This window comes from Papio anubis, chromosome 7 (genome assembly GCF_008728515.1).
Source record: "Papio anubis isolate 15944 chromosome 7, Panubis1.0, whole genome shotgun sequence".
NCBI lineage: Eukaryota > Metazoa > Chordata > Mammalia > Primates > Cercopithecidae > Papio > Papio anubis.
In genome coordinates, this window is record NC_044982.1 from 69,701,698 (window position 1) to 69,727,655 (window position 25,958).

At 38.6% G+C, this 25,958-nt stretch overlaps 1 protein-coding gene across 2 annotated transcripts in view; it reads left to right on the forward strand.

Annotated features, from left to right (window-relative positions):
- The window catches only part of SLC25A21 (solute carrier family 25 member 21), a 508,849-nt gene that overhangs the window by 338,177 nt on the left and 144,714 nt on the right, over positions 1-25,958 (forward strand). The gene's annotated exons all lie outside the window — the stretch shown is intronic.

Genomic DNA, 25,958 nt, shown 5'->3' on the forward strand with positions numbered 1-25,958 from the left:
CTGTTGAGGACAGGATATATTTATCTGAAATATCAGAAATCTCTCTGAACATGTTATATTTTCACAAATGCTAAGTCATTAAGTTCTTATTTAGAAGATATTAGGGTCCTTGTGTGTTTGTAAAAAATGAATTGTATCCTTTGTGTTTTCAGGGGAGTGCCTCTTCTGTGGGCTAAATGTTTGTGTTAAGACTTCCTTACCTCTTGGCTTTGTGGCCATTTAGAGGCTTTATGACCAATGAAAGGTTTCTGCAGCCCAGGCAGGGGCCCTATGGAGATAAAATGCCTTGTGTTTCCCTGCAGGAGGTCCAGCTCTCTCAGACAAGTTTAATAGCCATTCATGCACTGAGAAGATCTTATCTCGTGTCCTATTGGTTGGGGTCACTTGCTGGCTCACATTATATTGAAATGTGGGCAGAGAGAGGGAGTAATTTGTTAATGTCACGTAGGATGAACTTGGTTAGAAAGGGAAGTGCACCCACTTTATAATAACACAAGTGTTTCCTTGCTAATCCCTTGGCAGGTTCATTATCTGTGCAGCCTCAGGCAATGGTTAGCCTATCGTGAAAGTGAAATTTAACCCTCAGCATGAAATTAATCCTCAAAGACTTATGTCTGCTCAGTCTAGAAATAATACATTCTAAGTGATTTTATAATCCCTGACTCTTTCTTTATGCATGGGTGCTAAATTGTTATCGAGATGTTATAGACCATGCTAGGAAATTGATTTTTGTTTACTTTAGAAAACTGGACAAATCTATAAGAACAGAAAGTCTGATTTCCCAGTTCACGTTTGCAGTTGTAAACCTGACATGGTAGGATGATTGTTTTTTAGGCATTAATAGAGTTGCCATTTGTTGGTGATCATACTTGTGTTTGTGCTATTCTTTACCTAATATGTCTAGGAAAAGATTTTTTTTTTTTAATGTCACTTGACAAAAAGGTCCTTTCGTTGATCTCATTGACATTTGACATGGAAAACTGGGAAGCACCATGAGAATGTCAAACCAGTGTGAATGGCTCCTTGTAGAGTCAGAAAACCTTTAACAGGAGTAAAAGGAAGTGAGGCTGTGTCCCTTTTCCTGTTTCACAAGACAGAGCTTTATTCTTAGCCTTTTCTTGTATCTTTCTTTCCAAAGTGTAAGGGCAGTTGGGAGGGAGAAGAGGGGAGAGAGGTTAGGATTGAGAAAGGTGTGGAAGGGAGCCAGTATTTACTGAGAAATCAACGTACCAAGTATTTTATACACATTGTCTCTTTTAATCCTCATTGCAAATGGCAAAGTAGGTATCATTTTTTCAGATAAAGAAACAGAAAGGCTTAAATTTCCTGCCCAAGTTCATGCAGTAGGTAGGTGGCATAGCCAGGATTTGAACCCAGGTCTGTCTGACTCCAAAGCCTTTTTATTTCTACCATATTCCAGAACTTAATCCTAAGAAAAGGTAAAAAGATGTGAAAAAGCAATAAAACCTTGCCTGATGGAAAGTCAGTTTTCCCCCCAATATACAAGAGGTCTTTGCAGTTTACCTAGTTGCAGTTTGGAATATTAGTGATCTTCTTGCTAATCGTGCTTTATTTAGTGCATCATGATGACTTATTTTTACTATATTCTTAGGTTGCTATTATTTCCCTTTGCTGCACTATTACAAAATTAATCCATGCCTTCACTTATAGTGCTTTAAAAGATGGTTGTGAGACAAATGACCAAAAGGTCCAAAGGTAGGGGATAGGTGTACACTAGAATTTACAGAGTTCTTTATTTCTAGATATTTCAAAGAAATCAAGAGTCTCCTGAATTTAGGCAATATATCTGATTTTCTGTTTTAATCCAGCACATACACATTTCTTAGATGTCTGCCTACTGCTTTGCTATCTACCTGACCCAAGTTTAAGTAATTTTTCATAGGGGAAGTTGGACTTTTAGAAGAAGCACGGCTGTACCTGCATATATCCTTACCTTGTCAAATCGCTTATCAAATTTGCATTCCAGATTTTGGTTTTCTCATGGCTGACCTATTGTAACATTCTTTTTTACTATTGTTTCCTGTTGGTTGACATAACCTGTCCCTCTACTGGGAGAGGAAATTAAATTGGTCTGGCACAATTTTCTCCTCACAGAGCCAAGTTCAGTAGAAGCCAGTGCCCTTTCCTAAGTAGATACATGTCAACTATTTGATAATTTACTCTTATTTTGGCCTGTTATTTAGGTACTTACTTCTGTTTGAATCTACAGGTACATTTTTTCTAAACTTCTAGAACATTATTCCTAAGCATTTAAAGATCCCAAGTTTAGTTCTTAGAAAAAGGTTATCAGCCCTGACTGAGGTACACATCTCTCCTTTTAAAGCTCTCTAACAAGGCCCTTTCCTGTGCTGGTTGAACTTTCCCTCCACCCAGGGAGCACCTTGCTCACTGCCCCAGAAGCTGCCCTTCCTGGCATCACAAGGGAACTGCTTCAAATTAGTTTTCTCCATTTAACCCCATCTATTCTATCGTCTGTCAACTCAGTTGGTATATCCTATGTCCTCTAAGTGTTTATTTATTTTCTCTCTGTGTGTATGTATATATAGAATTTATTTTAATAGTGCTGTGTATTTACTTTGAATTCCCTTCTCATTACCTCTGATTTTTAAACTTCCTTGTGTATCCTCTTTTTGGTATCCTTAATGCCTGATATAGCTTGCTATGCACTTTATGGATAGAGTGAACCATAATGAACTAAATGAACTTCTGTGGAACTTTTACCATAATGAACTTCTGTGGAAGTTTTACCTCTTAATGAAATCCAGGGTTTTTTTTTTCCAATTTCAAGCAAAATGAAATTATTTAAATGCTGATAAACAATGAGAATTTATTTTAATGAAGTGCAAATAGATTCTGATACAATATTCTTTATTGCTTAATCACGAGAAAGGGTGGAATCCACTTTGTTTTCTGAGATTTGTTTGGGTCATTACAGAGAGTGCTAAAAGATGTCCCTTTGAAGTGATAATTTTCACAAGGGTAGAAACAGTCATTTATAGTGTTTAAAAAATAATCTTAAAAAGGCATAAAGCTGCAAACAGGCAATAAAATTTTGTTGCAAAGTAGATTCTTTTGAGTACCCAAGAATATCTTCCTGTTGGCATTTGTTTATAATCTTGTTTGTTTTTCTAGTTACTTCTGAATTATCAGCCTGCAGAAAAGCATGAAAAGGTGTAATAACCACACTTCAGATTCATTAAGTTAATATGGAATATTATGGAAAATTGTTTTAACTCTTGAAAATCCCTCTACAACTATAAAAGTGCAAATGAGATTGTCCCTGCTGTTTTAGTCATGCCCTGAGCCTCAAAGCAATAGGATATTTATAAGAAAATTCCAGACATAGCAGTGCTGCCATGATCCATATGACCCAAACTTTCCAGTTTCTGTCTCTTGTCCTGTCTAGGGAAAAACAAAGAGGCACACAATTTATATGGGAAGATCTCAAATCATTGTTATAAATCATAACTCATTATAATGAAGATATGTATATTATTTTATAGAATCATTAGGTTGATTTGGAATTTTTAAAACCGTACCTTTTGATTTCCACTATACTCTGGTGGTGATTTTCAAGTCACTCTCTTTCCATAAACAGCTCCAGCTTCTCTCTGGTACTGTCCTGAGAAACCGGCCATTTCTGTTTTCCACTGAAGGATTTGGTTTTCTTTAAGACTATACTGACAGTCCCTTATGTTTGGAAGATTCTATTTCACTTTTATCAAACTAACAAAGACACATGCATGGAAATGACTTGAGCATATCTATGTATTGATCTTTCTAAAATTTTATACCTGGAACAGACTACACTGATCTTTTCAGCTGTGACTAAAATAGCTTGAAGGAAAAGAATGTTGTATATTTAAGAGTCTTTTCCATGTTCCTAATTTGGTTTGAAATTTAATTCAGTAGACTCCATTTTTCGATTTCTTAGAACAGTTTGCTAGATTTATAGGCATGACATCTTCATTCTAAGGTTTGATGCATCTTACAAAAGAATGTTTGAAGAAACAGCAAAGGAAGCATTTTGATCTTTTCAGTTCCAAGCTGGCATAATAAAATTATCTTGCTGTGGAGCCTTTTTTATTTTAAACTTATATTAATAACTGAAGTAATGAGGGACTGTACAGTCAGTCACCAAGTTTATATGAGGAGAACTGAATTTGGAAATTCAGGATTCTTCCCTAATTCTTATACCTACTCTAAGTACTAGAAAAGTCTCCCCATATACCCTGATAATGCTACATATATCTGGATACAGCTATATACAGAAATACTAGCATTTTAGCCTTAAATAGCTTTTCAACCAGAGCTTTTCAGTAGAAATGTAATGTGGATCATACATATAGTTTTACATTTGCTAATAGCCATGTTTTTAAAAGCACAAAGTACTGCTTCCTACAATACAATGTCTTACAGGATGCAATGATTAAGTAAAATGTAGTCCTAGCAAAACAATGAAGTTATGTTTAGTGGAAAAATACTTTATCCTTCTTTAGTTCTTAAATTTAAATATAAATTATTTAAAATAAAATGAAATAAATCCATTTCCTCAGCTGCTCTTGCCACATAACTGCTTGATAGCCACATGTGGCTAGTGACTGTCATATTGGACAGTGCAGTCTTAAATCTTTATGAATTTTACTCAAAGCTGTAGTGCTATTTTAATGATATTTTGTATGTAGTCTATTGTTTAGGAAAAACATGACGAAACAAATATAAATTGCTGTCTACAGATCTGCTAGAAATCTGGGTAAATAAAATCAGGCTTTGGCCTGATTTCTAAGCATACTTATTTCCCTGATTTTAGCTATGCAAGTGTGTGTATGCTGGGTTTGGCGGGGAGCTGAGAGAGAGGGGAAACTGGAACCATTTGATCAACCTGTGTCTTTTAAAAACATAACCCTCTGCCACTTTCAATCCCATGATGAAGTCCTAGTAAATCTAAGCTTTTCTATATCCCAAGCCATGAAATTGATAATATGGGATATTGAGGAGGGGATGATGTTGGTTTCTATGTGTGGTGAAGGGCAGCAGTAGTAGGCCTTAGGAATATATTAATTGAAAAATAAATACCTTGTTACTCAAACTTAATGACAGTTTACATAAAACATGCAACTTAAACTTAATACTAAGTAGAGTGAAAATAGATCTTTTCTCCCACTTTGTCTTTTTCCAGAGAGAGGAATATGATTGCTTTCTAGTACCCCTTTCCCTGAAAAAAGAGAAAAGGATACATATGTTATCACCAAAGACTTAGTAGTGTAGTAGGAAACAATAATTAGAGAAAAAAAAAGCCCTTAAAATGAAATGTTTGGATTGTGTCCCTGGATATTCACACAATCTTTGTTACACCTAAGGTTAGACAATTTACTGAACCCTCCCCACTTCCGTGTATGAGGTACTTTTCACACTGAATAACAGTGATGGGATGTGTGGAGTGATAGTTTCTCATCCAGATGGTTGCTTAGGTAGCATCTTTTGCTGTGAACTAATGCCAATAAAACAAATGTGAACGATCTTCAAAAAATGTGAAAGAGAAAATTGTGATTAGTTCTTTGGATGCAATACTCTATGGCATAGCTAATGAATTAGTTTGGTACAAAGAATTTTTTTCTGCCTAAGAAGTAATGTGATGAAAATCGGATTCTAAAGGGAATTTTAGACCAATATCCCTGATGAACATCGATGCAAAAATCCTCAATAAAATACTGGCAAACCGGATTCAGCAACACATCAAAAAGCTTATCCACCATGATCAAGTGGGCTTCATCCCTGGGATGCAAGGCTGGTTCAACATTCGCAAATCAATAAACATAATCCAGCATATAAACAGAACCAAAGACAAGAACCACATGGTTATCTCAATAGATGCAGAAAAGGCTTTTGACAAAATTCAACAGCCCTTCATGCTAAAAATGCTCAATAAATTCGGTATTGATGGAACGTACCTCAAAATAATAAGAGCTATTTATGACAAACCCACAGCCAATATCATACTGAATGGGCAAAAACTGGAAAAATTCCCTTTGAAAACTGGCACAAGACAGGGATGCCCTCTCTCACCACTCCTATTCAACATAGTGTTGGAAGTTCTGGCTAGGGCAATTAGGCAAGAGAAAGAAATCAGGGGTATTCAGTTAGGAAAAGAAGAAGTCAAATTGTCCCTGTTTGCAGATGACATGATTGTATATTTAGAAAACCCCATTGTCTCAGCCCAAAATCTCCTTAAGCTGATAAGCAACTTCAGCAAAGTCTCAGGATACAAAATTAATGTGCAAAAATCACAAGCATTCTTATACACCAGTAACAGACAAACAGAGAGCCAAATCAGGAATGAACTTCCATTCACAATTGCTTCAAAGAGAATCAAATACCTAGGAATCCAACTTACAAGGGATGTAAAGGACCTCTTCAAGGAGAACTACAAACCACTGCTCAGTGAAATAAAAGAGGACACAAACAAATGGAAGAACATAGCATGCTCATGGATAGGAAGAATCAATATCATGAAAATGGCCATACTGCCCAAGGTAATTTATAGATTCAATGCCATCCCCATCAAGCTACCAATGAGTTTCTTCACAGAATTGGAAAAAACTGCTTTAAAGTTCATATGGAACCAAAAAAGAGCCCGCATCTCCAAGACAATCCTAAGTCAAAAGAACAAAGCTGGAGGCATCACGCTACCTGACTTCAAACTATACTACAAGGCTACAGTAACCAAAACAGCATGGTACTGGTACCAAAACAGAGATATAGACCAATGGAACAGAACAGAGTCCTCAGAAATAATACCACACATCTACAGCCATCTGATCTTTGACAAACCTGAGAGAAACAAGAAATGGGGAAAGGATTCCCTATTTAATAAATGGTGCTGGGAAAACTGGCTAGCCATAAGTAGAAAGCTGAAACTGGATCCTTTCCTTACTCCTTATACGAAAATTAATTCAAGATGGATTAGAGACTTAAATGTTAGACCTAATACCATAAAAATCCTAGAGGAAAACCTAGGTAGTACCATTCAGGACATAGGCATGGGCAAAGACTTCATGTCTAAAACACCAAAAGCAACGGCAGCAAAAGCCAAAATTGACAAATGGGATCTCATTAAACTAAAGAGCTTCTGCACAGCAAAAGAAACTACCATCAGAGTGAACAGGCAACCTACAGAATGGGAGAAAATTTTTGCAATCTACTCATCTGACAAAGGGCTAATATCCAGAACCTACAAAGAACTCAAAGAAATTTACAAGAAAAAAACAAACAACCCCATCAAAAAGTGGGCAAAGGATATGAATAGACATTTCTCAAAAGAAGACATTCATACAGCCAACAAACACATGAAAAAATGCTCATCATCACTGGCCATCAGAGAAATGCAAATCAAAACCACAATGAGATACCATCTCACACCAGTTAGAATGGCGATCATTAAAAAGTCAGGAAACAACAGGTGCTGGAGAGGATGTGGAGAAATAGGAACACTTTTACACTGTTGGTGGGATTGTAAACTAGTTCAACCATTATGGAAAACAGTATGGCGATTCCTCAAGGATCTAGAACTAGATGTACCATATGACCCAGCCATCCCATTACTGGGTATATACCCAAAGGATTATAAATTATGCTGCTCTAAAGACACATGCACACGTATGTTTATTGCAGCACTATTCACAATAGCAAAGACTTGGAATCAACCCAAATGTCCATCAGTGACAGATTGGATTAAGAAAATGTGGCACATATACACCATGGAATACTATGCAGCCATCAAAAAGGATGAGTTTGTGTCCTTTGTAGGGACATGGATGCAGCTGGAATCCATCATTCTTAGCAAACTATCACAAGAACAGAAAACCAAACACCGCATGTTCTCACTCATAGGTGGGAACTGAACAATGAGATCACTTGGACTCGGGAAGGGGAACATCACACACCGGGGCCTATCATGGGGAGGGGGGAGGGGGGAGGGATTGCATTGGGAGTTATACCTGATGTAAATGACGAGTTGATGGGTGCAGCACACCAACAAGGCACAAGTATACATATGTAACAAACCTGCACGTTATGCACATGTACCCTACAACTTACAGTATAATAATAATAAATTAATAAAAAAAAAAGAAAATCGGATTCTGTGGTTATTTTTATGGTTTCTCTCTTACTGTTTTTATGAACATTTTCATTTTTCAATGTAATAACTTGGATTCTGCATGGTGTTGTACTAGAAATATGCACTGGTCACAATACACAGTCATGTAGAAAGCAAGTGTCGGCTCTCTCAGTGGTGAAGCAATCCACCAGAAAAAAAAAAAAAAAAATACAACAGCGGACAACATCAGTCATATAGCTGAGGAGGAGTGAAAAGAGGGAAAGTTTTACCAGAAAATATGAAGATGTACTATTTGTACACCACTTGTTTTGAAGTGTCTGCAAATGCCCTCCTTGGCAAGCCGCCACCACTCAGCCTCTGCTGAAGGGGTTGGGCTTGGTAGCATGTTTGCATGATGTCTCTATCTCCTGGACATGGTTAAAGGAACCAGCATTAGACAGCTGACCCAAGGATAACCTCCTAGAGAATTGTAACTGTGATATGGTTTTGCAGTGAGAGAAACAGATGGCACTCCAAAAGTAGGATAAATTGAAGACAGTTTATACATGAGTTAAATGCAAAGGTTTGGTCAGGGTGAAAGAAAACCACAAGGAATAACTCAGGATCCTGGGGCTACCAGCACCAGGAGGTAGAGCTGTCACTCCAAGGCATGTGTGAAGGAGAAGATGAAAAACTTCAAAGATGAAAACGTTTTATCTTTGAGAAGTCTCCTTGATAGGAACAGTGAACTCCTGTTGACAGAGCCAGCAAGTCTGAGGAAGCCTTGTGGGAAGGAACCAGATGAATAAATATCCCAAACCCATTCTCCTGCCTCCTGTCACCTGCCAGGGTTCTTCATTAACCAAATTCAGCTGGAAGTAGGATAACACAGGACTCTTTTGAGGCAATCAATTCAAATCACCTCTCAGGGGAAGGAACAGAGTAGAAGGGGTTAGAGAGTGACCAGGTGTGGTGGCTCACACCTGTAATCCCAGCACCTTGGGAGGGGGAGGTGAGTGGATCACTTGAGCTCAGGAGTTCAAGACCAGCCTGGCCAGCGTGGTGAAACCCCATCTCTACTAAACTAAAGAAACTAGCCGGGTGTGCTGGACGCCTGTAGTCCCAGCTACTCAGGCAGATGAAGCATGAGAATCGTTTGAACCCATGAGGTGGAGGTTGCAGTAAGGTGAGATCTCACTACCCCATTCCAACCTGGGGGACAGAGTGACAAACAAAACAAAACAAACAAACAAAACAAAGAAAGGGGTAGAGAGTGGATCTGGAAGAGCTGATGAAAGATATTTGGCACACGTGGTACAGAAGGGAGTAGGTGGTGGGCACTAGGTTTGCATCATAGTACACCAAGACTTGGCACTGGCTATCAAAGTCAGTGTGATGAGGGAGCAGGAAGCATGAGAACCAGGAGGAACTATCTTTAAAGAGGACTCGTAGAGAGACAGAGTCACAGTACAATTCCAACTCTTGTAACAGTTAAGGCACACCCAGTGCAGTAACAAAAAATCCCTAAGTTTCAGCAATTTGACCCGTTTCAGCAATTTGACCCGTAGAAGTGGAGTCACTTCAATAGTACAAAACAGGCTTTCCTGGATGGTAGCTGGTTTTCCTCAGTGTGTGATTTAGGGATCCAGGCTCTTCCTATCTGTGGCTCTGTACCCACTAGTGCTTTGGAACCCTCTGCTTCCAACTTGTGAGTGATACAGTCTTGATGTGACATGTGTCTCATAAGGTGTATCGTGCAGGTGAAACAAAAAAGAAAATGAAGAAGTGTCACTTCTTAAAAGCCTCAGTCTGGAAGTGGTACATGTCACTTCTGCTTATATTTCACTGATAGGTGCTAGTCACATGAGCTATCCATGGATGTACAGGGAGCTGGGAGTATCCCTGGATATATCTAGCTGGGTGCATGTCTTCTAGAATCAACTTTATATGACAAAAAAGGGAGCAGGAGGTTTTAGTGGACAGTTGATCCCATCTGCATAATTCCTCATGGATTTCCATACCTCAGTCCCAGTTCCAGAAGAAGACCTCACATTGTCACACATGGTCTCTGTCATAAACCACCTCCCGCTTTATGTGAGTCACCTTGAGACATATCAGTCCTAGCCACCAAATCCCTTGATGAAGGCATGAAGCCACATTCATTTAGGATAAGGTGTTGCAATGTAACAAAAAAGTCATCTTGTGCCTTCAACTTTCCAGAAAGTTTAAACTTGGGATTCGAAATTGTTTTGTCTGTATTGCACTAGAGTGTAAAAGTGTGGTATCTTCAACTGTATACTTGCTTATCTGTGGTAAATTTTAAAAACATCTTCAGAAACTGCATTGCTTTTTTTACATTTATTATCAATTTAACAAAAATTATATACACCATGTTATTTTCATAGCCTTTTAACTCTGTTAATAGTTAACTGAAAGCTAACCTGACACAAGTAATACCACTGACAAATATTTATTTGAACCAATCTTCATTGTAGAAAGTTATGTTGGCATTAGATATTTAAAGTTGGGAATATACTGATTTCACCACTGAAGGTACTCGTTTCTTCCTTTGCCTTATTTCAAAATTTGTCTATATTAAGGAAAATTAAAACACAAAAAAGGAAAGATCTGCCAACTACCCTAGAGAGTATATCAAGATTTTTTTGAGATTTCAAAGCATGAAGTTGCAGCTGTCCCATGATTTCAGCCAGAATTTGACCTAATGCACATGAGTAAGAGTGGGCTTAGGAGGCCCAAAAGCATTTGTACTGGGAAGCAGAACACGTTGTGGTGGTTTTTTCTTTCTTTCTCTTGTCTTCCACCGAAAGGGACAGTGCGGCACCACCACAGCCAGCAGAAAAACCACCGTGATTCGGGCTGAATTCTGAAAATATAAAGGTTTTTCAACAGACATTTTCCTACTTTTGTCAAATTGTCAAACTAAACATACATCTATGAAAATCTAAATAACAGACACATACCACATAGTCCATAATGCAGAAGTGAGAAACAAACATAAAAAGCACAGAAGGGCATTTGACTTGAAGAAGCAAACAGAAACACAATCCACAAAACAAACAGGGGAACAAAAGGAAGAGGGAATCGTTCAGGCTGGCGTCAGCTGTGCTTTGTGTCGTCGTCCTCGTCCTCATCCCCATCCTCATCCAAAGCTGTGATTAGATCTTGTTTGGCTTCCAGGAGCCACGGGACACTATTAAGCCCTTAGAGCAGAGGGATCCGGAAGGGACAGGCGCACATAGCCACAGGCCATTGATGGTGCAAGAGGGGCTATACCTGAGAGTGACCACCTGGGCCTATGGGAGAGAACACTACAGGAAAATGGAGGCCGTATGACTCCTCCTCCCCCCGAGGACAGCCTGTTCTCAGGGAATGTTCAAACTTAGCCAGAGGCCACTTATCTTTGAACCTCAACTCTCTGACGTGGAAATGAGAAACAGAACACATAAGAAAAAGATCTGTGAACAGCCCACACTGATGTTGCAAAAGCCAGACACTAATGTTCATGGATTTCACTCATGGTGTGGCCCCTCAGGCCCTCACCAAGAGCCATAATCAAGCTGGGTTCTCTGGTCCTTAGTCTACTGCTGATTTTGAGTGGTGAATTAAAGCACACAGGACGAATGTGGCTGAGAAAGAGTGGGAGGAGGCGCCCGGAGCAGGGAGAGTGGCTTAGAGGCCAACACACTGATGTGCAAGAAATGAGACCTCACTGCCTAGCAAAAAGAGAGAAAACAGCACAAAACTATACAGGGAAAACCACCAGAAAAGCAATGTGAGGCAATTAGCATAGGGACTCGCCTGCCCAAGCCTTGCCAAGCTAGAGGAAAACACTGCATAACAGAACAGGAGGGTAATTCCCATTCAAAAGGTCCCCACTGACCCCGAAAATGCTACATTGGGCTCCTTGTATACTATTCAAGGAGGCAAGCAAGAGTAAGACAAACCTGGGAAGACTTGCCTGTTATTAATGTTTGAATGCTACGTGTTTGTCTTATTGTAATACAAACTTCTGTGAGAGGGTTGGTGTCTTAGTAAAGCAGAGTTTAACACTTAGGTGCCCAGTACAGAGTAGGCACTCAATGAATGTTTATTGGCTTGAATTATCTGTAAATTCCACTATTTGAGAACACTTTTTGCTCTTTTATACTCAATAATAATGTGTTACTTGGGAGTGACTGAAATTCCAAATGTTTAACTTGAATCTGCCCACTTAAATTTTAGGAGGATTCGTTGAACGAGAGTGAGGGGAGTTTCATTAGATACGACAATTCACCCCAGCAGAAATTTAAAGAAGGAGATTTAATTTTTAGATATTTATGTAGATTTCTAACTTGGGTCCCATTTTAAAAGCATACATTATGTTTAATTTTTAATATTTTAGTAAACCTAGGTTTCCCATGACACCCAATTATCTAGATCTCAATTTGTAGAACAGAGAGTTACTTTCCAAAGGTAATTATGTTTTAAAATGCAAAGTTATATTTGCGTAAAAGCTGCTAGCTAAAGTCAGCATTTTACAAAATTAAATGACTTGGACTGTCTTGTAGTGTTGTTGCAACCCAGCAAAGCACCTGCCTATAATACTGCCAAACATATTAGTTGTCTTTTATTAAACATTTGTTAATTAGTGAAGCATAGTTTTCTTGTTCAAGTTCTGTGGACAAGTTGGGCCTGGTACTAGGTCGGATTAATTCATGCATCTCTTCTGTTGCCAGTATTCTAAGTGATTTTTGACTGTTTTTAACATGTAATTTGATGATAATGATGAAACCACACTCCTCCACTGGGTCTCTTTTGAGTGTGAGTTCATGACATAATGGAATGTTTATTATTAAAGGCTTTTAGTTAAGAGAAAGAGGAAGAGGAAGAGATCATGAAAGAGAGAGAAAGAGAGCTACAGAGCTCATTAGTTTATACTGGCCTTGATGATATTCCTCAGACATTCAGTACGCACTTAAACACTTGGAAACAAGGAAGCCCCATGGAATAGATGAATATAGACAGATCTTTTATTGTTGTTGTTGTTGTCCAGAATGTATCAATGCAGTTAGTTATGCGGAGAAGGCTAAAAGAGATCACATGAGATCACATGATGTCTTTTGCTCTCCAAACAGACCTGCATCTAAAACCTCCTACAAAGATGTCCATCTCTTCTCCCAGAAGGGGAGATCTCTCTCCATTCACAGTCTATACCCCTGGCAGTGAGGAATCAAATTAAATGGACACAGCTTCTTGGAAGCCTGGCTCGCTCTCCCCGGCACAGTTCATTGAGGGCTGCTTTTTTTTTGGATTCCAGAGATCAACTTCATTGTCAGCTGGATGATATTTAAGTGATTCTCTTTTTACTAATGAAAAAGCTTGACTTCAGAGAAGCACTTTTACTGGTCACTCACTGAACTAGAGATGAAATTTTTAGTACAGTACCACTGGAAGCAGAAAACTGCTTACTCTAGCCCGGTGCCCTTTTAGCTCCAAACTGGCATTTTTCTTTTCTAAGTGATCTTAATCCTACAAACATAAGGAAACTGTGAAGCTAGAGGACACACTGGGATAGATTATATATGTAAGAATGCTCTCAACGTTGAAAATGATATAAAAGTAAGCAGTATGACTACCATTTGTTTGTCAGTTTGGGGTTCAATCCATCCATGAAATGCTTTTGAAAATTGTGTCCTCATTTGAAAACTGGTAACAACCAATCCAAATCTTGGTAACATGTGAGGTCAATCTTGATATAAAAATAAAAACCTCCCTTGAAATTTTCCTCCACTATGATAAGAATAAGCATATTTTCTTCCTTATTAGCCAAGCTTATTATCTCCATTCCCCCAATTTTTTCCTAGTATGAGCAATTATGCTTATGAATGTCAAGCAACCCACATTCTTTTCGTCTTTCTTTCTTTGATATTATTGAAAAGCATCCTTATCAGTGCTAAATAAACTATACAGTAGGTACACTTGATCACTTAAAATAAAATAGAGTAGTATATTAAGTCTCCAGAGACTCCATATTCTCCAACAGACTCCCTCACTGGGTCCCTGGCTCCTGTTCTCTAGTGCATAGTTTCTGTAGAGTGGCTCAGTTCCCAGGGCCAGTGAGAAGGTTCTGGCAGTTTTAACTACATTCAAATTCCCTGTTCTGGAAATCTGTTTTGGAAGCTAGAAACCAAGAACTTCAGTCTCCTTCTGAACAATGAGCTAAGGTTCAACAGGTAAGGATGGTGTTTTGTGCTTCTTATTCACTAGGCAGTAGATGCTATTGGTGAATACAGGAAAAACTTGTGGACTCAAGGGGGTTGCTTGGGAGAATCAGAGAGAGAAGATGCACAGGTAACTTTTTTGGATTGGGGGGGTCAAATTTTTAAAACTGTAATCACTTGAAAAATGCAGGAAAACTATGATACTTGTCTTGACTATAGTAATTTTAATAGCCGATTGCTGAGGTTGGTGTGATCCTCTCTGTTCTCATTACCTTGATAATGGGCTCTATTTCCAGTCTGATTCATCCTTCCCCCATTTCCCAAATATGAGTTGGATTCATGGTAATTAACCACTGTAATGGCCAGCCTAGGTCAGTGCAGGTGGGACAATGTAGTAAGAGCATGTGGATTTGAAGTCATTTGTTCGCATTAAATATGAAGTTTAAATATGTGTATACATACATACATATGTATGTTCAAAGAGTGGTCGCACGATAATCTGATATTAAGCATAGTTTTATGATGTGACGTGTATTTTACAAAGCAAAATAATTGAAAGTTATGCTAGTCAAGCTTTTGTTTAATGGAGACCAGTTTATGATTGGAGCATTTTAATTATACAGCTATGTTAATTAGCCTATTTTATTACTTGTGGTTTAACATTATTAGATTTAGGTTGTAATCTCTAATGATCATTTGCCTCTGACTTGTTAACTAGCATATTGTCATTAAGATAAATTTTAGAATTATATTGTCAGTGTGTTAGTTATTATCCCATCAGTAATATAAACAAGTAGAAGAACTTGTGCCAGATGGTGGAATAAACTCTCTTATCACAATTCATTTTGCAATCTCAAATTTTCATAGATTCTAAATACTAGAAATACCATATGTCTTGTAATTGTGAAAGATGTACAAAACTAGATCTATTTCACCATACTCATGAAGGATGTGTAAGTAAATGTTTATTGTAATGAAATCTGTGGTTGACAAAATGACAAACTATTTATAGGATATTTAAGTGTACTGTAAGACTGTGAATTGTAAAGTGTACAGTCACAAAATATCAGTCTTTAAATCTCCTTGGCTTGTGAAAGGAACTGCAATTAGATGTGTCTAGGATCACAGGAAATTACTTAAAGTATGTTCAGGCTATCAGGGTTGATCTGATATTTCAGAGAGATAGTATTTTTGAGGCTCTGTTAAAAAACATGTTCAAAATTACATAGCACGGAGGATTTTCTATGCCTTTGTGGCCTTGCCAAGATGTTGTTACTTTATCTGTAGTAATTATCTAGGCTGACTGAGCACTCCAGGATACATATTTTTTCAAATTATAAACTGTTTTATAATAACATAGAGACATTTATTGGTCTCCTTTACAGTATATAAATGTTAAGCCAATACATACCCCTGCCCACCTACACCTAATAAAGACATACAGATTCTAAACAGGCAAAGAATGTCTTAATTTTAATCGGGTATGGGTTTCTATGTCTTGTGGAAATGACTAAGCAACAATCAGGAAAAGTATCTATCTTTCCCTAGATTTTTAGAATAATTTGATAAGCAGCCAAATATGTCTGAGTACTGCTTTTGAACTTCAGTCAGTGATCACTGCTTGGATAGAGCCAAACTCCATGACCTCAGTGGACTTGTTAGCTTTATTCTGGAGTGTTAATTGATGCCAGGCTTAGAATGTGAAAGCAACAAGCAAAGGCAATGCTTAAATTGCAGGTGAACCAAGTTCCTAGAATCTCTATTTAACATGCATATTCTACCTTGTTTTATAGTTGATTATAAACTAACATCTCCTGTCCCCCACCTTGGTTTGTTCACTTCTAGAGGGCAGGACCTGGGTGTTATTCATCTTTGGGGCCTCCAAACCCTTAACCTTGTTCTTTGTACAGATGGGGAGCTCAGTAAATACTGAGACAAAAATTCATGTCTGGAACTATAAACCACACCTTCGAACATGATTAGAGGCCCTGTTGATCTCAGTCAGTGCTAAGGCAATGTTATGTAGTTATTATTATTATTTTTGGTTTGGTTTGGTTTGGTGTTTTGTTTTGTTTTCGAGACAGAATCTCGCTCTGTTGTCCAGGCTGGAGTGCAGTGGCATGATCTCTGCTCACTGCAACCTCCACGTCTTGAGTTCAAATGATTCTCCTACCTCAGCTTCTTGAGTAGCTGGAATTATAGGTGTCTGCCACCATGCCCAGCTGATTTTTGTATTTTTAGTAGAGAGAGGGTTTCCCCATGTTGGCCAGGCTAGTCTCAAACTCCTGACTTTAAGTAATCCACCTGTCTCGGCCTCCCAAAGTGCTGGGATTACAGGCGCAAGCCACCACACCCAGCCAGTGTGGATTATTGTTATATTTAATCTGAAGTGAAAACAAAATCGCCGCAGCTAAATTTTTTTAAAAACTACCATTCACATTACAAGATACTTCAACTTGGAAGAGTAAAGCTATGGACATAGAGAAATATTAGAAGGAAACCATCCCCCACCCATCCCTGCCCAGTACTTGCTAAAAAAAAAAAAAAAAAAACTATCTTCAAAACCAGCAGTGTCATCTTTCCACCATCTGATGTGCTCTTTCTGGAGGGATGAGAAAGGCACAGGCCCCAGTGCTTATCTCCTGTTGGAAAGATGCTATTTCTCCTCTTGGATGGTGATTTTTCAGAAAATGGAAAACAAACATACATGGTGGGAATTCTTCTGAAGATGTGCTTTCTCGGGTCTTTGCCCAGAGTTGGTGAGGTCGGTGTGTACACGTAAATTTCAAAACCTCAGACATGTCTTTGCATGTTTGGTCTGACTTTGGCTATGCTCAACCAACTCATAAGAAAGCAAACATACTCTGTAGGCGCAACATCTAATTTCAGTAAGAAAGGCTAATTACAGTGAATTAAAATCTTTATTTAATCTTCCTACAGTTATCCTTTTAATGTGTTCTGTAATTGCAAACCTTTAGTCTGTTAATCTCTGATTCATTAGTGGGCTTCTTAAGTGTTTATTGAGGAACACGTGTAATATTCAGGTAATTACTAATAATCTTTGTTCATGGCACATTCACAGAAATCTCTGCAGGGAGTTTCATTAGGCTCATCACCACTTATCATCAGTATACAACTTTTCCTAGCAGTCTCCCACCTCTAGAAAGGATGGAATTTGGGGCCTTTAGAATATAAAAGGCAAGGTCTATTCTCCCTTATGGCTAACAAACTCAAATATTAATTTTTATTATTTTTATTTTGTGTGCTGCTCTCCCTCAAATCAAATTGTCCCATTTTATTGCTGAGGATAAAGGCAGAGGGATTAAATTACAAGTCTCACCAGTTTACACTGTGAGTCAGTGGCAGCACTGGAATTGCAACCAGTGGCTCCCAGTCTGTGTCTCAGTTCCTCAAAGTGCTTCACCTCCTTTGACACAAAGGTGGAATTTTTATGTAGCCTAGTGTATTGTGGCATAAATTGCCAGTGAAGGGGGAAAAGTGGCACTTAAGGCTGGCTTTGGTGGTAAGGATCTGCTGCATTTTCATCCTAAACAAAAACAAACCTTCTGATCTCCTTTTTGATTGCTGAAATCCTTATAAGAGAGGACACATTTTGACAGATGGCACATTAAAGTAGAAGTCACAATAAGGATGAATGATGGATGTGAATGTGTTTCCAAAAGCAGAGCTGAATGGAAGAAGGCAGAAGAGAGCACAGAAACGCTACTGAACTAAGAAGTGATCCAGGGGTGACACCAGAAATGCTCTTTACCTATCTCACTGATTTGCTTAGGGATTGGTGGCAGTGCCAAAGGGGTGGCTTGGAATGGCTTCCCACTGCTAGTCTCCATCAGTTCCCTCTCCCAAAGCACCCCAAATAATCATATGATCTAACTAAAAAGCAGTAGAGTGTGTGCTATGCAAATGTAGCCTCAGGACAAATCCTATCATCTACCCCAGTCCAACCCTTTGTAATTCAATTACTGCATATTCATATAAAGATAGGACTATATAAGTTATATTAGGTTGGTGCAAAAGTAGTTGCGGTTTTGGCCATTAAAAGATTGAGTGTTAGGCACCATTGAAAGTAATGGCCAAAACCACGATGACTTTTGCACCAAATGTATAATATATAAGTTATATATGTACAAATATATTTCTAAAGCCTCCACTCACCAGAACGTTCAGTATTCGTTAAGAAGATGATAGATATAAAATTACTTTGGAAATAAAGGCACCGCATAAATTTGAGACTTTAGAATTTTCAAACACCTTGTCTTGAGACTTTTAAGACAGCAAAGCCATTTTATTTTATTTTAATTTATTTTTATTTTTATTTTTTGAGTCAGAGTCTCGCTCTGTCCCCCAGGCTGGAGTGCAGTGGCGTGAACTTGGCTCACTGCAAGCTCCGCCTCCTGGCTTCACATCATTCTTCTGCCTCAGCCTCCCATGTAGCTGGGACTACAGGCACCTGCCATCAAGCCCAGCTAATTTTTTTTTTTTTTTTTTGTATTTTTTAGTAGAGATGAGGTTTCACCATGTTAGCCAGGATAGTCTCGATCTCCTGACCTCATGACCTGCCCACCTCAGCCTCCCAGAGTGCTGGGATTACAGGCGTGAGACTTTTAAGGCAGCCAAGCCATTTTATTTCTTACAGACATATCTTTCTTTTGGCCATATCTTCAGAAGTACTCAAACAAGCGGAAGTGGTATATCTATGCTGAGACTGAGTCACAGACTAGTTTAAAATAGAATATCACTGAGCACACAATGAAGACAGTGCAAAATGCTGCAGTCATGATTCTCAGCTAATTTAGAAAAAAATGCTTCAATTAGTGCAAACATTTTTTGTCTTTAAAAAATATGCTCGTACATTTGTTTGGGAACATTGAGAAGCCCTTCCTTACCCTGGTGGTTACCACAGTAACTCACTCAGTATTGTGGCTGGTAAATGACAGGGCCTGTTTCCTCCCATTGGTTAAGTGTGTGCAGTCCTTTGGCTATGAGAACAGCCACAGATAGGTATCTGGCTCCTTTGCAATGTAGCCTAGGGTTTGAGCCACACTCCTGTCTCTTGTGTGTGATTCTGATCGGATGTTAGGCACCAAATATGTCCCAAGTGTTACATCATTGTCCACTCTGTCAGTGTGGCAGCAAGTTTCCATTCTAATAAAAGAAGTTACTCAGATGTATATTCCATATGTATTTAAGCTGCTTTTATTAGGACAATGGAGAAGTCCAACCCTTTCTTCTAAATGCAATCAAGAGTGGTGTGGCTTTGCCTTTGTAATTTTACAAGGGTTTGTATTACGTAACTGGAAAATTGTCTCCCTGAGTATAGAGAGAATTTGTTAGCAGAAAATGCAGCTTGGAACATGCTGATGTAAAGCTTCAATCCAAGAGAGAAACCTTTTAAGTTGCTGAAATGTAGAGCAGAGGAAGAAGGAAATTGCTGTTTTACATGATTGACCAAAATGCACTGTAATTATATCAACTTGAAACAGATTCCTGAGAAGAGCTGATAACTCTGTGATCAGAATAAGTCATGTGTAATGGAACAAAATACTGCAACCAAATACTGCAAGTGCTTTCTCTGCAAAGCGTAGATATGATGTATGTGAGAAGTACAGTAGAAGAGACAACTGTTCTTACCTTAGCCTGTGTAATGGGGCCTCTCGCTGCTTTAGCATAGCTAAGAATGGAAGGGAAGCTTTACTGGGGCATTAGTAGTTACCATGCCTGCCCATCCTTTTGCATTGCTCATGCAGCATGGTTTATGGACTGTGCTCCTATAATGTTATTTTGATGTTGCCGCTCCTGGTTGTAATTAACTCAGCGTCACTCATCAGACAGTCAGCTCCTAAATGAAGCACTCCTCAAGGATTTCATGGACTTTCTTGTTGCCTGTTCGAAAATCTGTGGGTAAAGTTTAATTGCAGATATGTAGCCCAAAGGTAGTCTTTCTTTATTTCCCCTCTCCCTTTCCCTTCCATTGTCTCTGCTAAGTACTATTTCCCACCCATAAATAGCCGATTATCCCCAATAAGAGTGGTGCTAGCATCTGATGCTCTGAAACACTATTTCTAAACATCTGATACTCTGAAACGCTATTTCTAAACAATAGGTTTTGTTTATGGTGATCATCTATTTGCACATCTCCTTCACCTTACTGAAAGCTTCTACAAGGCAGGCTTTGTCTTATTTCTTTACAAGCCCCCAAATAGAAGAGTGTGTTCAAGAACTCTTATTAACTGAATGAATGATAGATAGGAAATATGATCTATTTGGTTCTGCAAAGAGAAAAAGAAATTGCAACTAGTGAGTGAAGTGCCTAGACTTGTGAAATCATCATACTCTGTATTCACGTTTGCACAAGCTGTCAGAAAACCCACCTGGGAATTACCTGGGCATGCAGATATCATAGGCAAAGCTGAGATCTCTAACCACAGAAGGGAAGGAAAGGCTAAGGTTGAATGTCTAGACATAGGACATGCTTGCCTGGCCCATCTGCTGACTTGTTCACAGACCCGTCTGGAACCAGGGCCGTGCAATTGTGCAATGGCCATCCTGAGGTAGCTGAAGTGCTGACCTGAGCAGCAGAAAAGGTCAAGTGCTTTATACTGGGTTTTGACTTTAGCTCCTATATACCTTCTACCAAACCACTTCAGGTCTCCATGCACCCTGAGCAAACAAGTGCATGCAGCAAGCAGAGTACTGTGACATTTTCCCAAAGGAAATGCGGGGTTGGTGGCTGTGGTGTTCGCTTCCCCGTTAGAAAGGATGGCTTTCCCTTACTGGCCATTGTTCCTGTCATCTCCCCACCTGGAATGCTTCCTCCTGATTTACTCTCTGACTCCCATGAGGAGTCAGCTCAAATCCTTCTCTTTCCTGAAACCCTTGCTGACCCTCTGCAGAAAGCGGTAATTGCTCCCCTTGTGAACACCTGGACAACCCGGTGCCGATGCTACTTCACATTTTGCATATTTCCTCTTATATTGTTATTTTTTTTCTTCATATTTCTTTCTTGTGCGTCTTGAGGTTGAAGGTAATACCATGGGTTTTTTAAAAACCTGTAGCATCTTAAATCATATGGCACACATTAAGAAAATAATTCGTAATTTGGGAAAATACATCTAGAAAGGAATTTACTGAGATAAATGAACTTAAAGCTTATTACAGATATTATGAAAAGCATCTATGCTTATCTAATACTTTCATAATATATAAAACTATTTTGAATAATTTTTTAAAAAAACAGAGTCTTGGTTTTTCCCACTAGATGTAAGAAAGGATTTTATACTCAACAATGAATATAGGTTACAAATATGCAAATACAGAAATGAAGATTCTTATTTGAACTGAACAAAAGTCATATTTTGGAAATTGCTCTGTATGTTTCAAAGTAATTTGTTGTCTAGGGGTAGTGGCTCATGCGTGCAATCCCAGCACTTTGGGAGACTGAGGTGGGAGGATTGCTTGAGCCCAGAAGTTCCATACCAGCTTGGGCAAGAAGGGAAGACGCCACCTCTACAAAAAAATTTTTTTAAATTAGCTAGTCATGATGGTGCATGCCTGTAGTCCCAGCTCAGGAGGCTGAAGTGGGAAGATCCCCTTGGGCTTGAGCTTAGGAGTTCGAAGATGCAATGAGCTGTGATCGTACCACTGCACTCCACCCTGGGTACAGAGCAAGACCCTGTCACAAAAAAAAAAAAAAAAGAGGAGAATATGTTAAATGTGTCATTTTAAAAAATTATGGAGAAAAAGGACTACCCAACAAGCTTGCCCCTTTCATTATATTCCTGTTGCCGTTATTTATATTCTAGCACCATTATTTCTCACCCAGACTATCGTATCTCCTTCCTGATTGTTCTCTCAGCCATACTCCCATTCTAATCCATCCAATTGGTCAATAGGTACTCATTTAGAGATTTGTATTGCAAAGAACTCTGCTGGAAGACTGAACTCCCATGTCTCTGAACAGTACTGTTCACAAAATTCTTCACAGTACTTTTCAGTACTTCTTCACAAACACATGTAGCAACTTTTCACTTTACAAAACCAAATGTAATTCCAGCATTGCTTTGCTTTTCAGTATTATACCACACTCACTCTGGCCATATGCCCAACTACTTCAGTCAAAGCAGTACATTCATTCTTCTGTCTGATATGTGTCAGTTTGCAGCATAATTCTGTGAGGCCTAGAACTATAAAATATATTATTCCTAGAAGTAGACGTTGCATTCATATCATCAAGCCAACAATCTAAGAAAAGCATTTTGAACTAAATAACATCAGAAGTATTTTTGAAAAGTTCTTTTTCAAAAGCAGGTAAAATTGTGGAGGGAATTCCCTCCCACAGAAGGAACAAGAGCCCTAACTTACAACAGGAACAATAAAGTAAAGCACAAGGAATAGGCAGGCTAAAGAACCCAAAGTATAGAGAACTCAGGTATGGGAGAAATGAGAGTACTTGTTATAAACCTCTTAAGAAACAAACTCCAGAGCAAATACAAAACAAAAAGATAAAACCCTTGTACTGGAAACTTCCACATTTGGAGGGCTAAGAGTTCAGAGATGCATGATCATATGCAAAAAGAAGAAAAAAGAATTTAACTTTCAAAAATGGGGCACATGTTTATTGAGCTCTAATTATATGCAGGGCACTATGCTTCTCTGAAGATCCAGGTAGCCTGAACTACCCAGAATGATCAATCTTGTTCCATCATGGAGTAGTGATAGTAAACTGTAGAGTAATACAATCCAATATACAAACCCCAACTCTTGCTTCAAATGCAGACTCCTGCCTGCCAGAATGAATTCCAAATTTACAATCAGGATCAAAGTTAGGCCCTATTAGCTACTCTGTAATTTTTTTTTAATATTAAGTTCTGGGATACCTGTGCAGAATGTGCAGATTTGTTGCATAGGTATACGTGCACCATGGTGGTTTGCCGCACTTATCAACCCGTCTTACAGGTTTTAAGCCCCACATTCATTAGGTATTGTCCTAATGCTCTCCCTCCTCTTGCCCCACGGCCCCTGACAGGCCCCAGTGTGTGATGTTTTCCTCCCTGTGTCCATGTGTTCTCACTGTTCAACTCCCACTTATGAGTGAAAACATGCTGTATTTGGTTTTCTGTTCCTGTGTTAGTTTGCTGAGAATGATGGCTTCCAGCTTCATCCATGTCCTTGCAAAGGACATTAACTTATTCTTTTTTGTTGCTGCATAGTAGTCCATGGTGTATATGTGCCACATTTTCTTTATCCAGTCTATCATTGATGGGTATTTTGGTTGGTTCCAAGTCTTTGCTATTGTAAATAGTGCTGCAATAAACATACATGTGGATGTGTCTTTATAGTAGAAGGATTTCTAATCATTTGGGTATATACTAGGTAATGAGATTGCTGGGTGAAATGGTATTTCTGGTTCTAGAACCTTCAGGAATCGCCACACTGTCTTCCACAATGGTTGAACTAATTTACACTCCCACCAACAGTGTAAAAGTGTTCCTGTTTCTCCACATCCTCACCAGCATCTGTTGTTTCCTGACTTTTTAATAGTTGCCATTCTAACTAGCGTGAAATGGTATCTCATTGTGATTTTGATTTGCATTTCTCTATTGCCTAGTGATGTTGAGCATTTTTTCATATGTTTGTTGGCCGCATAAGTGTCTTCTTTTGAGAAGTATCTGTTCATATCCTTTGCCTACTTTTTGATGGGGTTGTTTGGTATTTTCTTGTAAATTTGTTTTGGTTCCTTGTAGATTCTGAATATTAGACAGGCTACTCTGTATTTTTAACCTTTGTGCTAAATTGCCATCAAGGGACACTTATTAAGATAGGAAATAGCACTATTGTTTCATATGTATACTCAGAATTCTGAATTCTACATTAAAACATCTATAATATTTGTGTACGCTTTTCACAAAAGGAAAAAGCTTAAATGCCTCAGGGCAAATCTGCCTGGCTAAGAAATAGATGTAAATACATTTTTTCCTTTACATCCCTTGTAAGTTGGATTCCTAGGTATTTTATTGTCTTTAAAGCAATTGTGAATGGAAATTCATTCATGATTTGGCTCTCTGTCTGTTACTGGTATATAAGAATGCTCTTCAAGGAGAACTACAAACCACTGCTCAGTGAAATAAAAGAGGACACAAACAAATGGAAGAACATACCATGCTCATGGATAGGAAGAATCAATATCCTGAAAATGGCCATACTGCGCAAGGTAATTTATAGATTCAATGCCATCCCCATCAAGCTACCAATGAGTTTCTTCACAGAATTGGAAAAAACTGCTTTAAAGTTCATATGGAACCAAAAAAGACCCCGCATTGCCAAGACAATCCTAAGTCAAAAGAACAAAGCTGGAGGCATCACGCTACCTGACTTCAAACTATACTACAAGGCTACAGTAACCAAAACAGCATAGTACTGGTACCAAAACAGAGATATAGACCAATGGAACAGAGTCCTCAGAAATAATACCACACATTTACAGCCATCTGATCTTTGACAAACCTGAGAAAAACAAGAAATGGGGAAAGGATTTCCTATTTAATAAATGGTGCTGGGAAAATTGGCTAGCCGTAAGTAGAAAGCTGCAACTGGATCCTTTCCTTACTCCTTATATGAAAATTAATTCAAGATGGATTAGAGACTTAAATATTAGACCTAATACCATAAAAACCCTAGAAGAAAACCTAGGTAATACCATTCAGGACATAGGCATGGGCAAAGACTTCATGTCTAAAACACCAAAAGCAATGGCAACAAAAGCCAAAATTGACAAATGGGATCTAATTAAAGTAAAGAGCTTCTGCACAGCAAAAGAAACTACCATCAGAGTGAACAGGCAACCTACAGAATGGGAGAACATTTTTGCAATCTACTCATCTGACAAAGGGCTAATATCCAGAACCTACAAAGAACTCAAACAAATTTACAAGAAAAAAAACAAACAACCCCATTGAAAAGTGGGCAAAGGATATGAACAGACATTTCTCAAAAGAAGACATGCACACAGCCAACAGACACGTGAAAAAATGCTCGTCATCACTGGCCATCAGAGAAATGCAAATCAAAACCACAATGAGATACCATCTCACACCAGTTAGAATGGCAACTATTAAAAAGTCAGGAAACAACAGGTGCTGGAGAGGATGTGGAGAAATAGGAACACTTTTACACTGTTGGTGGGACTGTAAAGTAGTTCAACCATTGTGGAAAGCAGTGTGGCGATTCTTCAAGGATCTAGAACTAGAAGTACCATATGACCCAGCCATCCCATTACTGGGTATATACCCAAAGGATTATAAATCATGCTGCTATAAAGACACATGCACATGTATGTTTATTGCAGCACTATTCACAATAGCAAAGACTTGGAATCAACCCAAATGTCCATCAGTGATAGACTGGATTAAGAAAATGTGGCACATATACACCATGGAATACTATGCAGCCATAAAAAAGGATGAGTTCATGTCCTTTGTAGGGACATTGGATGCAGCTGGAAACCGTCATTCTCAGCAAAGTATCGCAAGAACAGAAAACCAAACACTGCATGTTCTCACTCATAGGTGGGAACTGAACAATGAGATCACTTGGACTCG